This window comes from Bufo bufo, chromosome 5, assembly GCF_905171765.1.
Source record: "Bufo bufo chromosome 5, aBufBuf1.1, whole genome shotgun sequence".
Classification (NCBI taxonomy): Eukaryota; Metazoa; Chordata; class Amphibia; order Anura; family Bufonidae; genus Bufo; species Bufo bufo.
In genome coordinates, this window is record NC_053393.1 from 87,331,334 (window position 1) to 87,347,182 (window position 15,849).

Sequence of the window (15,849 nt, forward strand, 5' to 3'; positions counted from 1 at the left end):
AATTTGGGGCTGCGCACAATACTCTTGTAGACGGCCATAACATGGTTGAGGATGAGCCGGCAGTTATTAAATTGAAGATTGCTGATTTAGAGGACCGCTCAAGGCGGAACAACATAAGATTCAGAAACATCCCAGAATCTATACAAGATTCTCAGCTCACTGAATTCATCACAGATCTTATTGTGGCATACATACCAGATACTCCCAACTCTGAATTGATAATTGATAGGGCTCACAGAGTGCCTAAGCCAAAAACCCTGCTGGCCTCAGTGCCCAGAGATGTTCTTGCTAGAATACATTTCTTACATCTGAAAGAGGCAGTGATGAAAGCAGCTCAAATTAAAAAAACACCCCAGAAAGATTTCAAAATGTGGCTTTATATACAGATGTGTCACCAGTAACCCTGGCAAGAAGAAGAGAGTACCTGCAATATACCAAAGCCCTCAGACTAAACAACATACCATACAAATGGGGGTACCCAGTGAAGCTAATTGTTTGTTACCACAGCTCCACTCATATTTTAACCTCTTCACACGAGGCCACTGAAGCACTTCTCAAATGGGGCATTACTCTATCACCAGACAGAGATAAGAACAAAGAGAAGTCCCCTACGGATTCTCCACCGAGAAAAAAACCAGCAACACTAACTCAAGAATGGACAAAAGTAGGAAACATGTCGCCTTAACTGATGTCCACCTTGGACTCCTTATTACATCATCATAAAAATACACATTATGGCACCGTACAGAATTCTGTGTCTACCTCTCCAAAATCCAACTTCTTAATCCACCTCCTAAAAGAAGTGTCTAATTGACCAAAAAGTTAGACTCTGGGTACCAGTTGGACCAATGATTGTACTGCTTCTGTTTTTCTTTTATGTTTATTTCTACAGGCTCTTTTCATACAGATATCACCAGGCTCCAGAGAACTCTTCTTCTAATCTGGACACTTACCACTTTATCCACATTCTTAAGTTAATATCCATGGAAACATTATTGTTTATTCTGGTTCTCCTATAATGCTTTGTATTCTACATACTCATGAACGCAAAGTTTCTTCATCTCTCCACAATGGGGATCAAGATTATGTCACTAAATGTAAAGGGCTTAATCAACTCTTTGGTCAGAGATGAAGAAACAAAATTGTGATATCATATGCATTCAGGAATCTCAACTGAATTCATCTGATTCCCATAGACTACACCATTCGTCTTTCCCTCACTTATATTTTTCCCATGCTGTACGTAAGAAGAGTGGCGTAATCATAGGTTTTAAAAACTCTATCTCTTTCCAATGTCACAATACAGTAATAGACAAAGAGGGTAGATATGTAATGATTGTATGTTCTGTTAATAATGCTTTATTCTCTATAATCAACCTTTATGCCCCCAACAAACATCAATTAAGATTTATCAAGAGGATTATTAAACAAGCTTAAGAAATCAAACAAGGCTCACTCTTGATCTGCAATGACTTGAATATCTGCCCAGATCCCTTGATTGATAGAACAAATTCTCCTCTCCACTCCATGAAACAATCCACTCTACAGGAGTATTTATTTAGTGAAGGCCTCTTTGATACCTGGCGTTCAATGCACGCTAATGAAAAAGATTATACTTTCTACTCACATCCTCACAATTCATTTTCACAAATAGACTTATTTATAAGTCCAAAAGGTAAATTCCACCGACATTATAAATATTACTTGGTCTGACCATGTCGCAATAATCCTTAATATACAGGAACAATTCAATAATACACTATATTCCCCATGGAGATTAAATAACTCATTACTACAAATAGCTTCAATTCATACAGATACCATCAAGGTTTTGAAAGAATACTTTACCCTCAACGACAATGACTTAGTTTCAGATACCACGCTTTGGAATGCCCATAAATCAAACATTAGGGGTCACTTTTTAAAACACGCAGCTACCCAAAAATAAATTAGGCATGAAATTACTAATTCTCTACTGTCAATTATTCAAAAATTAGATAAAATATACAAAGATACCCTTTACAAATCGCTAGTCAGACCACACATGGAGTACTGTGTACAGTTCTGGGCTCCTGTAAACAAGGCAGACATAGCAGAGCTGGAGAGGGTCCAGAAGAGGGCAACTAAAGTAATAACTGGAATGGGGCAACTACAGTACCCTGAAAGATTATCAAAATTAGGGTTATTCACTTTAGAAAAAAGACGACTGGGGGAGAGCTAATTAATATGTATAAATATATCAAAAAGGGGAAAGCAGTCGGCACTCCTCTGGCAGAGTCGTGGTGCACGCGTCCAGGGTATGAAAAGCCCACTTAATATGGAACAGAAGACCGGCACTTCACAGGTGGAATCTTCAAACTTTTATTTCAGCATAGGAGGAAATAGCACAGAAGCGACACGTGTTTCGGCTCAGGTGTGAGCCTTTGTCAAGCATAATGAACTATTGCATGAAACACATTTAAATAGGCCGCCTACATGGGCGTCGAACGTGATGAAGTCACATCACCATGGGAACGGAGATACAAATCATAAGGTGCAACAATTCTCTACATTGTTGCAACAAGGTACTATGCTGTATGTGATACAATTACATCTTTAAGAGTATTACAGAAAAGAGAAATCAATAGTAGACATGGGATACAATAAATCTAGAAATTACAATAAACATATTCAATGTAATGATAATAATAATCATCTATTTGAGAACTAAATAACCCACTGGCTGTCTCAAAATATCAACATATTAAATCTTGCTGCTCTTTTTTCTTTTTTCAGATGCTTCATTATTTTCATTTTCTCTGTGACTGAATGAATAAAGAATATATATAGTACATTAAAAATGTAATTACAGTAGAATTTCCTATTGGATCTTACAGGAATGCACTCAAATCATATTCTCGATTTAAACCTTTCGGTTCAATGGTCTGCAGGGTGTGAATCCAAAAACTTTCACGTTTTTTCAGTAATAGCAACCTGTTGCCACCTCTGCGCGGTGGCAGTACCTGCTCAATTATTTGAAACCTTAATTGTGAGACATTGTGAGCACACCTGTCAAAATGAAGGGGAACAGGCAATAGCAAATTTTTCTTACGTATGGTGGATTTGTGATTACTGAACCTGTCCTTCATTCTGACAGATGTCTCACCAATGTACAATAAGCCACAAGGGCATTTTAGCAGATATACAACAAAATTGCTATCGCAAGTGAAGAAACCTTTTACTGGAAATTTCTTACCAGTGTGCGGATGAAAAAAGGATTCGCCCTTAATTACCGCAGAACAGTGAACACACTGTAGACAAGGGAAAGTGCCTCTTTTTGGTGTGGAAAGAAAAAGTTGACGGGGCATGCTAGTAGTACCACCTATGTCCGCTTTTACAATAGTGTCTCTAATGTTCCTGGTTCTCTTATAGCAGATCATAGGGATATCGTGGAATTCGGCAACATCTGGATAAGCTGAGCGCATAATCCCCCAGTGTTTATTAACCACATGACGAAACTTATTTATCCAGGGGTGATATTTGACAATAAACGGTAACCGCTTATTTTCAACATGGGGCTTAAATGTCTCAATCTTACATTTCTCTATCTCTGAATCTAAGAGGGGTTTAGGATATCCCCTTAGCAAGAATTTTTCTGCCATTTCATTGAATCTGACCTCCCTCACTAATGGATCTGACACAATCCTCTTGATACGCTTAAATTGTGAGGAGGGTAAAGACCTTTTCACCGCCGGTGAATGGTTGCTGGAGTAGTACAACAAACTGTTCTTATCCGTTTTTTGATGTATAAATCAGTCTGTACACAACCATCATGACCCTTTATCACCAAAGTATCTAAAAAATTAATTTTGTCATGGTCATGCTGCACTGTAAAGCACAACTCGGGCCATATATTGTTAATGTACTGGGTAAATTTTTCCAAGGACTCAATGCCGCCCCGCCATACGCAAAAAATGTCGTCTATAAAACGACGCCAGGCAATACACGATTGTTTATATAATGGATTTACGTATATGAATTTCTCCTCAAGCCACGACATATAGCTATTTGCGTACGGCGGTGCGGCATGCGAGCCCATCGCGGTACCCCGTTTCTGCTGAAAGAATGTGTCCTGGAACAGAAAATAATTTTCCTGTAAAGTCAGTGCCAATAATTGTAGAAAAAATTGTTTTTCTTGACTAGAATATTCTGACTGTTCCAGGATCCATTCTACGGCAGTAAGACCTGGCGTCGTTTTATAGACGACATTTTTTGCGTATGGCGGGGCGGCATTGAGTCCTTGGAAAAATTTACCCAGTACATTAACAATATATGGCCCGAGTTGTGCTTTACAGTGCAGCATGACCATGACAAAATTAATTTTTTAGATACTTTGGTGATAAAGGGTCATGATGGTTGTGTACAGACTGATTTATACATCAAAAAAACGGATAAGAACAGTTTGTTGTACTACTCCAGCAACCATTCACCGGCGGTGAAAAGGTCTTTACCCTCCTCACAATTTAAGCGTATCAAGAGGATTGTGTCAGATCCATTAGTGAGGGAGGTCAGATTCAATGAAATGGCAGAAAAATTCTTGCTAAGGGGATATCCTAAACCCCTCTTAGATTCAGAGATAGAGAAATGTAAGATTGAGACATTTAAGCCCCATGTTGAAAATAAGCGGTTACCGTTTATTGTCAAATATCACCCCTGGATAAATAAGTTTCGTCATGTGGTTAATAAACACTGGGGGATTATGCGCTCAGCTTATCCAGATGTTGCCGAATTCCACGATATCCCTATGATCTGCTATAAGAGAACCAGGAACATTAGAGACACTATTGTAAAAGCGGACATAGGTGGTACTACTAGCATGCCCCGTCAACTTTTTCTTTCCACACCAAAAAGAGGCACTTTCCCTTGTCTACAGTGTGTTCACTGTTCTGCGGTAATTAAGGGCGAATCCTTTTTTCATCCGCACACTGGTAAGAAATTTCCAGTAAAAGGTTTCTTCACTTGCGATAGCAATTTTGTTGTATATCTGCTAAAATGCCCTTGTGGCTTATTGTACATTGGTGAGACATCTGTCAGAATGAAGGACAGGTTCAGTAATCACAAATCCACCATACGTAAGAAAAATTTGCTATTGCCTGTTCCCCTTCATTTTGACAGGTGTGCTCATAATGTCTCACAATTAAGGTTTCAAATAATTGAGCAGGTACTGCCACCGCGCAGAGGTGGCAACAGGTTGCTATTACTGAAAAAACGTGAAAGTTTTTGGATTCACACCCTGCAGACCATTGAACCGAAAGGTTTAAATCGAGAATATGATTTGAGTGCATTCCTGTAAGATCCAATAGGAAATTCTACTGTAATTACATTTTTAATGTACTATATATATTCTTTATTCATTCAGTCACAGAGAAAATGAAAATAATGAAGCATCTGAAAAAAGAAAAAAGAGCAGCAAGATTTAATATGTTGATATTTTGAGACAGCCAGTGGGTTATTTAGTTCTCAAATAGATGATTATTATTATCATTACATTGAATATGTTTATTGTAATTTCTAGATTTATTGTATCCCATGTCTACTATTGATTTCTCTTTTCTGTAATACTCTTAAAGATGTAATTGTATCACATACAGCATAGTACCTTGTTGCAACAATGTAGAGAATTGTTGCACCTTATGATTTGTATCTCCGTTCCCATGGTGATGTGACTCCATCACGTTCGACGCCCATGTAGGCGGCCTATTTAAATGTGTTTCATGCAATAGTTCATTATGCTTGACAAAGGCTCACACCTGAGCCGAAACACGTGTCGCATCTGTGCTATTTCCTCCTATGCTGAAATAAAAGTTTGAAGATTCCAAAAAAAAAAAAAAAAAAAGCATCTGTGCTATTTCCTCCTATGCTGAAATAAAAGTTTGAAGATTCCACCTGTGAAGTGCCGGTCTTCTGTTCCATATAAATATATCAGGGGTCAGTATAGAGATCTCTCCCATCATCTATTTATCCCTAGAACTGTGACTGTGACGAGGGGACTTCCTCTGCGTCTGGAGGAAAGAAGGTTTGTACACAAACATAGAAAAGGATTCTTTACGGTAAGATCAGTGAGGCTATGGAACTCTCTGCCTGAGGAGGTGGTGATGGTGAGTACAATAAAGGAATTCAAGAGGGGCCTGGATGTATTTCTGGAGCATAATAATATTACAGGCTATGGCTACTAGAGAGGGGTCGTTGATCCAGGGAGTTATTCTGATTGCCTGATTGGAGTCGGGAAGGAATTTTTTATTCCCCTAAAGTGGGGAAAATTGGCTTCTACCTCACAGTTTTTTTTTTTGCCTTCCTCTGGATCAACTTGCAGGATAACAAGCCGAACTGGATGGACAAATGTCTTTTTTTGGCCTTATGTACTATGTTACTATGTTAATCCAAGTATAGGAGACAAAATAAAAACAGCTAGACACCACTTATATCTACACCTTCATAATGGATATGAACTCCAATTGAGGAAACTTAGATCAGACCATTATTGGCAAGGCAACAAAGCTTCCAGACTAGTAGATAATACTGTAGATAAAAGAAAAAAGAGAAGCCAAAACTAAAATTCCATTTCTATATGACAAAATAAAAAAAAATATTAATTCTAAATTAATATCAGAAGAATTTGCTCAATAAGATATTACCTCTCAGGAATATGGGTTAATATTTACTGTCAGCCATGTCCTCACACCCACCATTTGCTGAAAGATAGCATAGGTAGCGAACTCCACAGGAGGGCCCTGCTTCAAAGCCAAAGCCAGATAGCAGAAAACTCCTATAAGGCCACATTTGGTTACATTTCACACCTCCAGCACGGATCCTGCAAGAAAACCTCCCTGCAGGGGGTCTAAGCCATTCCTCAGTTCAATCAAATCTAGCAGACAGCATGGAACCGGCAATTTATAAGGAATTATGAATCGCACGGCCATCACAGACACAAACAGGATACATATTTGTGTCCTGGTGGCCACGATGAACATGGTCTTAGTTTGGTGGTGGGATGCCAGGGAAGGGAGATATATATAACTCCCCACAGAAACCAACTAACAGAACCATGTTTGGACTCTATTTGTAGCCGGAAGCCAGGCAGATCTGTTGGTCCCAGAACCATCCCCCTGTGACGTTCTGGTCTGAAGCTATGAACCCTAAAGCGTTTTGTGGGTCATTGAGCTGCCAGGATCAGCAGGGAGGGGGGGACCACTCCCAGAGGCCAGGAGGGGAGGGGACAGCTACAGGTTAAAAGGCTTGTGCCTGCAAGCGGGCGTGTCTTTTTCTGGAAGGGGGTCACATTGTGCCATGTGTTTGGGGAGAGCTTGAAACACATGACATCACTGTCACCCTTGTGACCGCAGCCAAGGACTATCACACCATCCTAACCCAAAGGAACATTCATCTACCCGGTAACTGACTTGTACTCTGTGTAATCTTGTGTGTACCATATTACCTGTATTTGTAACCTCAGACCACTGTATATATTCTGTGTGTATAGTGTTATATCTAGTGTGCCCTTAAGGCGATTAAATATATAATTTAATTTTGTGCTGTCTTGTATCTCGATCACGAATCCCCACATCCGTGTTTTGGCCTAGTTCTAAGTTACCGCGGGTTGGTTTCTCACCCTATATAATCCCGTTAGCAGACTGGGCTTATATTAAACGAGAAGCTTGTGGAAGACTACCCGGGCTGAGACAGCTCTGTTTTCACTGCAGCAGTGAAAAGGCTCTCTCAGTTTGTTGCCTCTCTGTGCCCGTGTGGACAGGAGATGTCTGTGTAAACTGCACCAAACTGACCTTATATGCTCCTCCAGGAGGGTGTAACATCACGCTTTGGTAACAAGTGACCATACTGCGTCCCATGAGCTCGACGTTGGTGACGTCAAGCGGGAATGAGGCGTGGTATCCGTCACATTAACCATCCACATTCGGCCCTAATCAATACATTTCTCAATGAAATCTCCCTTTCCTCTTTATCTTCTAAGCAATGCCAAAAAATAAATAATAAAATATCGACTCTAGAAGTTCTTAAGTTTATTCACACATTGAAACCTAACAAGTCACCTGGCCCAGATGGCCTCTCCAATGAATGTTATAGAACTTTCTCTTCTATATTAGCCCCTTATCTAACTAAAACTTTCATCTTATTAGCTTCTCAAGGAGAAATCAACCAAGAAATGCTTAGTGCTCTGGTCATAACACTTCCTAAACCTTGCAAATCTCCTGACTCACCTCCCAATTTTAGACCAATATGCCGACTCAATTCTCACCTAAAAATTTACACCAAAATCCTAGCTGATAGAATAGTTGATATCTTGCCTTCGCTTCTTCTGATGGAACTAGACGTTTTATAGATTTAATAGATGTGGCTTATTGCTCTCGAACGCCTTCTCTGCTCCTACATTTGGATGCAGAGAAGGCGTTCGATAGGATACACTGGGGATATGTGGAAGAAACTTTGAAGAAATGTGGCTTTTCAGGTTTTTTTCTCTCAGCGGTAATGGCACTATACTCTAATCCGAGTGCCTCTGTATACTCTTCAGGCTTCCTATCCAAACCATTTAACATAAAAAACGGACAAGGGTGTCCAATGTCTCCTTTAATTTTGCTTTGTCAATGGAACCATTCGCAGAACATATCAGATCGTCACCCCTCATTAAAGGAATATCTATAGGCTCACAAGACCACCGTATTGGCCTATTTGCAAACAATGTCCTTATTATCACCTGTAATTCATTATCTTCACTCCCAGCCATTAATAAAATTCTAAACAAATTTAGCCAAGTATCATATTATAAGGTTAACATAAACAAATCGCAAATGCTAAACTTAGGCTTATCAATATCCATTAAGAAAAAAATCTCCACTTCATATGGTTTCTCTTGGGTAGATAATGCACTTTCTTATTTGGGAATTAAATTAGTCTATTCTTCCAACAAGTTGTTTGAGGCTAATTATACCCCTCTTTTTGAGGACATAAAGTCCTGTATACAAGGACTCAATCTCCAATCACTGTCCTAGCTAGGCAAAATGGTTATAATAAAAATGATTATTCTTCCTAAGATACTTTAGATAATATGTAATGTCTAGTGTTGAATACCTGTTCGGCTCGAGCATCGCTATGCTCGGCACATGGCAAAACTCGGCCGAGTACCGCATGTGCTCGAGCGCCATGCTCGAGTCTCCACCCCACACGTTTCGCGGCTGCTAAGCAGCCAATAAACGTGCAGGAAAGTACTGCCATCACTGTAATGCCAGTAGCCATGTTGGCTACTAGCATTACAGTGATTGGCTGGCCGAAACGCACCATCGGGTGCTATATACCCAATGACGCGGGTTTGGCTCATTATGAGTCAGGGAGAGCTGCGCTTAGGAAGTGACAGATAGTGTAGGGAGTGTGATCGCAATATATTCAATAGAAAAACGTTTCAAAAACCCAAAAGTCCTTTTAAGGACTATTGTGTGTGGTGGCAGGCTGGCAGCAATATAACATAGCCAGTGAATATTTTTTTCCATACTTTGCAATACTTTTTCGATAGAGGGTGTCTGCAGTGACTTGTGACATCTGTGCTGCAATACCTTCTGTGTGTCAGGGCCAGAGATAGGAAAAATATAATTGAAAACAATTATATTTTTTCCATAATTTATCCACATTTTTCCTATAAACGGTCCCGTCAGTGAATTTTTACATCTGTGCTGCAATAGCGTCCGTGTGTCAGGGCCAGATATTGGGAAAAATATTACTGACAACAAATATAATTTTTCTATAATTTATCCATAATTTTCCTATAAACGGTTCCTGCTGTGAATTGTCACATCTGTGCTGCAATAGCGTGTGTGTGTGTCAGGCCCAGATATTGGGAAAAATATTAGCGAAAACGATTATATTTTTCCCATAATTTATCCACATTTTTCCTTTAAACAGTCCCTGCAGTGAATTGTCACATCTGTGCTGCAATAGCATCTGTGTGTCAGGGCCAGATATTGGGAAAAATATTACTGACAACAAATATATTTTTTCCATAATTCATCCATAATTTTCCTATAAACGGTCCCTGCAGTGAATTGTCACATCTGTGCTGCAATAGCGTGTGTGTGTGTGTCAGGCCCAGATATTGGGAAAAATATTAGCAAAAACTATTATTTTTTTTCCATAATTTATCCACATTTTGCCTAGAAACGGTGTCTGCAGTGATTTGTCACATCTGCGCTGCAATAGTGTGTGTGTGTGTCAAGACAAGAGATAGTAAAAATATAAGTGAAATCTGTTTTTCTTTTTCCATACTTTTACGTACTTTTTCCATATACTGTGCTTGCTGTGAACTGTGGCATCAGTGCCACATCTTGTGTGTCAAGCGTGCATATAACATTTAATATGAAGTAGGCAAGCATTAAGGGACGGGGAAGTGGCCGTGAAGCTGATGGTGCACGCTGAGGCCATGGCCTTGGGCACGGTGAAACTGTGCCTGCTGTCAGAGCAGAAGAAAAAGAATCATCCAAGATACCTAGTTTCATATCCCAGTTTGCGGGCGGTGCAGGACACCACTCTTGAAGTCAGCCCAGTGAGAGCAGGTGGTCGGTTGGATTGCAGCAGATAGTGCTTCCAGTCGGTTAAGCACCATCCTGTCTTACACCAAGTCCAGTCTCAGTAACCAGGAGTCTGGTCCACACAATTCTCACCCTGATCCTCCTTCCTCCCACCATTTACAGTCTGGCCAAACAAGTGATCCCACACTTGGATATTCCAAGGACCTCTTTTCATTGCCATTAATTGATTTGGCCCTCTCGCCAAGCACGCCTGAAGAGGGATTTGAGATCTTGTGCCCCGATTCCCAACCTCTTGAGCATCCAGAGTCAAAAGAACATGATGCTGGGGAACGGCAATTAGTGTTTAATGAGGTAGATGATGATGAGACACAGTTGCCAATGACTCAACTGCAATTACTGTCTCAAGAGGTTGAAGAAGAGGATGACACACAGTTGTCAATCACTGAGGTTGTGGTTAGGTCAACAAATCAGGAGGATGATCTAAGTGAGGAAGTGGAAGAGGAGGTGCTGGACGACGAGGTCATTGACCCAACCTGGGAAAGTAGCAACAAGCCGAGCGAGGAAAGCAGTATAGAGGGGGCGGGATCTTCAGCACTGCAACAGGCTGCAAGAGGCAGTGGGGTGGAAAAAGGTAGAAGGCGGGCACCACCGAACAGGCCCGCAACTGTTCCACAGAGCACCCCCTTGAGTAACTCTCCCTTGACAAGGGGTAGGTATTCGGCAGTATGGCGCTTTATTGAGGAAAGTGTGAAAGACAAAAGAATAGTAGTTTGCAACCTGTGCCACAAATGAGCAGGGGCGTGAACACTAGCAAACTCACCGCCACCAGCATGATCCGCCACATGGCATCAAAACACCCTAATAGGCGGGCTGAACGCCTGGGTCCACAATCTGTGTCTGAGGGTCACACCACTGCGTCCTCTTCCCCTGTGTTACGTGCTGGCCAATCCCGTGTCCAAGAAGCAGGCCCAGATGCCTCCCGCCCTGCACCTGGAACTTTGCAAGCACCATCAGTAACCACATCCACTTCCCTGTCCCAGCGCAGCGTCCAAATGTCATTACTCCAGGCATTTGAACGCAAGCGCAAATCCCCAGCCAGCCACCCACAGGCCATAGAACTAGATGCGCAGCTTTCAAAATTAATGGCCCTGGAAATGTTGTTATTTAGGCTTGTGGACACTGAGGCCTTCCGCAGCCTGATGTCAGTGGCCGTCCCTCGTTACGCAGTCTCCAGCTGCCACTATTTTTCAAGGTGTGCGTGCCAGCCTTACACCAACATGTGTCCCTTAACATCACACGTGCCCTGATCAACGCAGACACATGGACAAGTGCTTTCGGCCAGGGATGCTACATTTCCCTGGCGGCACACTGGGTGAATGTTGTGGAGGTCGGGAGCGACTCGTACCCTGGGATGGCACAGGTGCTACTGACGCCAAGGATTGCGGGCCCCAATTTCATCAGGGTTTTTGCCACCACCTACGTTAGTGGCTCCAACCCTCACTTCTCTTCCTCCACTTCAACCTCGTGTGCAGCACCAGTCAGTCATCAGTCGGTAGCTGGAAGCAGTGTAGCACTGCAGTGGGGAAGCGGTAACAGGCCGAGCTGAAGCTGATTTGCGTAGGTGACAAACAGCACACCGCCGCAGAGTTGTAGCAGGGGATAAGAGATCAGACTGAGCTGTGGCTCTCGCCACTTAACCTAGAACCAGGCATGGTTGTGTCTGATAATAGCCGTAACTTGGTGGCGGCTTTGGAGCTGGGCAACCTTAGACACATCCCATGCCTTGCCCACGTATTCAACCTTGTGGTTCAGCGGTTTCTAAAAACATACCCCAATTTGCCTGAGCTACTGGTAAAGGTGCGCCGCATGTGTGCACATTTCCGCAAGTCACCGACAGCTTCAGTCGGTCTGTCAATGCAGCAGCATCCTTGAAATTGCCAGCTCACCGGCTGTTGTGCGACGTGAGCACGCACTGGAACTCCACGTTCCACATGCTGGCCAGGCTTTGTGACCAGCAGGGGGCAGTTGTGGAATACCAGCTGCAACATGGTCGTCGCCTTTACAGTCAGCTTCCGCTATTCACAAGCGAGGAGTGGGCATGGATGTCTTACCTCTGTGAGGTTTTACGCAACTTTGAGGAATCAACACAGATGGTGAGCGGCGATAACTTCTGTGTCTTCTCAAATGCTCGCTGCTCACAATTAAGGACGACGCTGTGCATGTGGAAGAGGTGGAAATTGGGGAAGACATTTCACAGGTTGATGATAGCCAGATCAACCTCAGTTCGTCTTCTCAGCGCAAATTGGAGGCTGACTAGGAGGAGGAGGAGCAGGATACAGTTGCTTCAGCTACAGAGGGTAGTACCCATGGAAGTTTAATTCCATCTGTTCTGCATGAGTGGGCAGAAGAGGATGAGGAGATTGGGAGTGATCCTCCTGATGACGACAGCAAAGTCTCGCCTGTTGGTACTCTGGCACACAAGACTGACTTCATGTTAGGCTGCCTTTCCCGCGTCCCGGGCGTTATACGCATTTTAAACAACACGGATTACTGGTTAGTCACCCTTCTCGACACCCGCTACAAAGAGAACTTCTCATCTCTCATTCCCCTGGTGGAGAGGAAGAGCAAAATGGTGCAATACCAGAAGATCCTTGTTGGAAAATTGCTGCAAAATTTTCCAGCTGACAACGCTGGCGGCAGAGTCCATAGTTCCTTGGCCAACCGAGGAGGGGAGACAAGGGGAACACACAGCAGTTCCAACAGATGCAGGGCAACACTCTCAAAAGCCTAGGACAGTTTCATGACACCCCGCCAGCATCCTCACCCTGATATGCGGCCTACTGCCACAAGGAGAGAAATTTTTTGGAAGATGGTGAAGGAGTACATAGCAGACCATGTCAACATCCTCAATGATCCCTCAGTGCCTTACAAGTACTGGGTGTCAAAGTTGGACACGTGGCACGAACTGGCACTCTACGCTTTGGAGGTGCTGGCCTGCCCTGCCGCCAGCATTTTGTCTGAGCGTGTATTTAGTGTTGCTGGTGGCATTATAACAGATAAGCATATCCGCCTGTCAACTGAAAATGCTGACAGGTTGACTCATATAAAAATGAACAAGGCCTGGATTGACCATGACTTCTCGACTCCACCAGAGGAATGCTGATGAACAGAAAGGCACTGTACATTTGTTGTTTTTAACCCTTTCATGACCAAGGGTCATTGATGCCCCAGTGTCCAGGTCAAATTTTATAAATCTGACATGCGTCACTTTATATGGTAATAGCTTTGGAACACTTTTATTTATCCAAGTCATTCTGAGATTGTTTTCTCGGGACACATTCTACTTCATGATAGTCATAAATTTGAGTCAATATATTTCACCTTTATTTATGAAAAAATCCCAAATTTACCAAAAAGTTAGAAAAATTTGCAATTTTCAAAATTTCAATTTCTCTGCTTTTAAAACAGAAAGTGATTCCTCATAAAACATTTATTACTTAACATTCTCCATATGTCTACTTTATGTTGGCATCATTTTGGAAATGTCATTTTATTTTTTTAGAACGATAGAAGGCTTAGAAGTTTAGAAGCAATTCTTAAAATTTTTAAGAAAATTTCTAAAACCCACTTTTTAAGGACCAGTTAAGATCTGAAGTCACTTTGTGGGGCTTACATAGTGGATACCCCCATAAATGACCCCATTGTAGAAACGACACCCCTCAAGTTACTCAAAACTGATTTTACAAACTTTGTTAACCCTTTAGGTGTTCCACAAGAATTAAAGGAAAATGGAGAATAAATTGTAAAATTTCACTTTTTTGGCAGATTTTCCATTTTACTACATTTTTTCTTTAACACATTGAGGGTTAACAGCCAAACAAAACTCAATATTTATTACCCTGATTCTGCGGTTTACAGAAACACCCCACATGTGGTCGTAAACTGATGTAAGGGCGCACGGCAGGGCGCAGAAGAAAAGGAGCGCCGTATGGTTTTTGGAAGGCAGATTTTGCTGGACTGGTTTTTAGATGCCATGTCCCATTTAAAGCCCCCCTGATGCACCCCTACAGTAGAAACTCCCAAAAAGTGACCCTATTTTGGAAACTGGGGGATAAGATGCCAGATTTATTAGTACTATTTTTGGGGGCATATGCCTTTTTGATCGCTTGGTGTTGCACTTTTTGTGATGTAAGGTGAAAAAAATTGCTTTTTGGCACTGTTTTTATTTTTTACGGTGTTCATCTGAGGGGTTAGATCATGTGATATTTTTATCGAGCATGTTGTTACAGACGCGCCAATACCTAATATTGTACACTTTTTAAAATGTATTTCACTTTAACACAATAATGCCATATTTGAAATAAAAAAATGATGTTTTAGTGTCTCAGTGTTTTTGAGCGATTTTCTTATGTAGGGTCTCATTTTTTGCGGGATGAGGTGACGATTTTATTGGTACCATTCTGTGGGACATACGCCTTTTTGATCGCTCGGTGTTGCACTTTTTGTAGTGTGAGGTGACAAAAATGGCTTTTTTAACACAGTTATTAATTTTTATTTTTTATGGTGTTTATCGTACTGGGTCGATCATTTGATATATTTAAAAAGACTGTCGTTACGGACGCGGTGATACCTAATATGTGTAGTTTTTTTACTGGGTCAGCTCACACGCAGGCCCGCAACTCAAATCTTTTACAGGGTCAGCTCACATGCAGGCCCTCGCATAGAATTTTTTAGAGGGTCAACTCAGCTGCAGGCCCTCGCATATAATGTTTTGCAGGGTCAGCTCACCTGCAGGCACTCGCAAATAATGTTTTACAGGGTCAGCTCACCATCAGGCCCGCACCTAAAATCTTTTACAGGGTCAGCTCACCTGCAGGCCCTAAACTCAAATCTTTTACAGGGTCAGCTCACCATCAGGCCCGCACCTAAAATCTTTTACATGGTCCTCTCACCTGCAGGCCCGCAACTCAAATCTTTTACAGGGTCAGCTCACCTGTAGGCCTGCAACTCATGCTGCCTTGCTTTGAAGTAGTAGCCGTAGCCGTTTATCAGGCTCCCTCTCCAAAATCAAGCATTGATTCCCCGTTACCAGTGGTCACCATAGTAGGCGCATAAAAGAACATCGAAAGTTGATAGGGAAGATATCCAAATTGATCATGGAGGTCACGGGGACGTGAGATCAGGCAGAGGTTATCTAAAGTCAACAAATCGGCAGCAGGGCCTCTCCTCTATAACGTTTCCTCATCCAAAATACTGTAGTGACATTCTCTGTAATTTT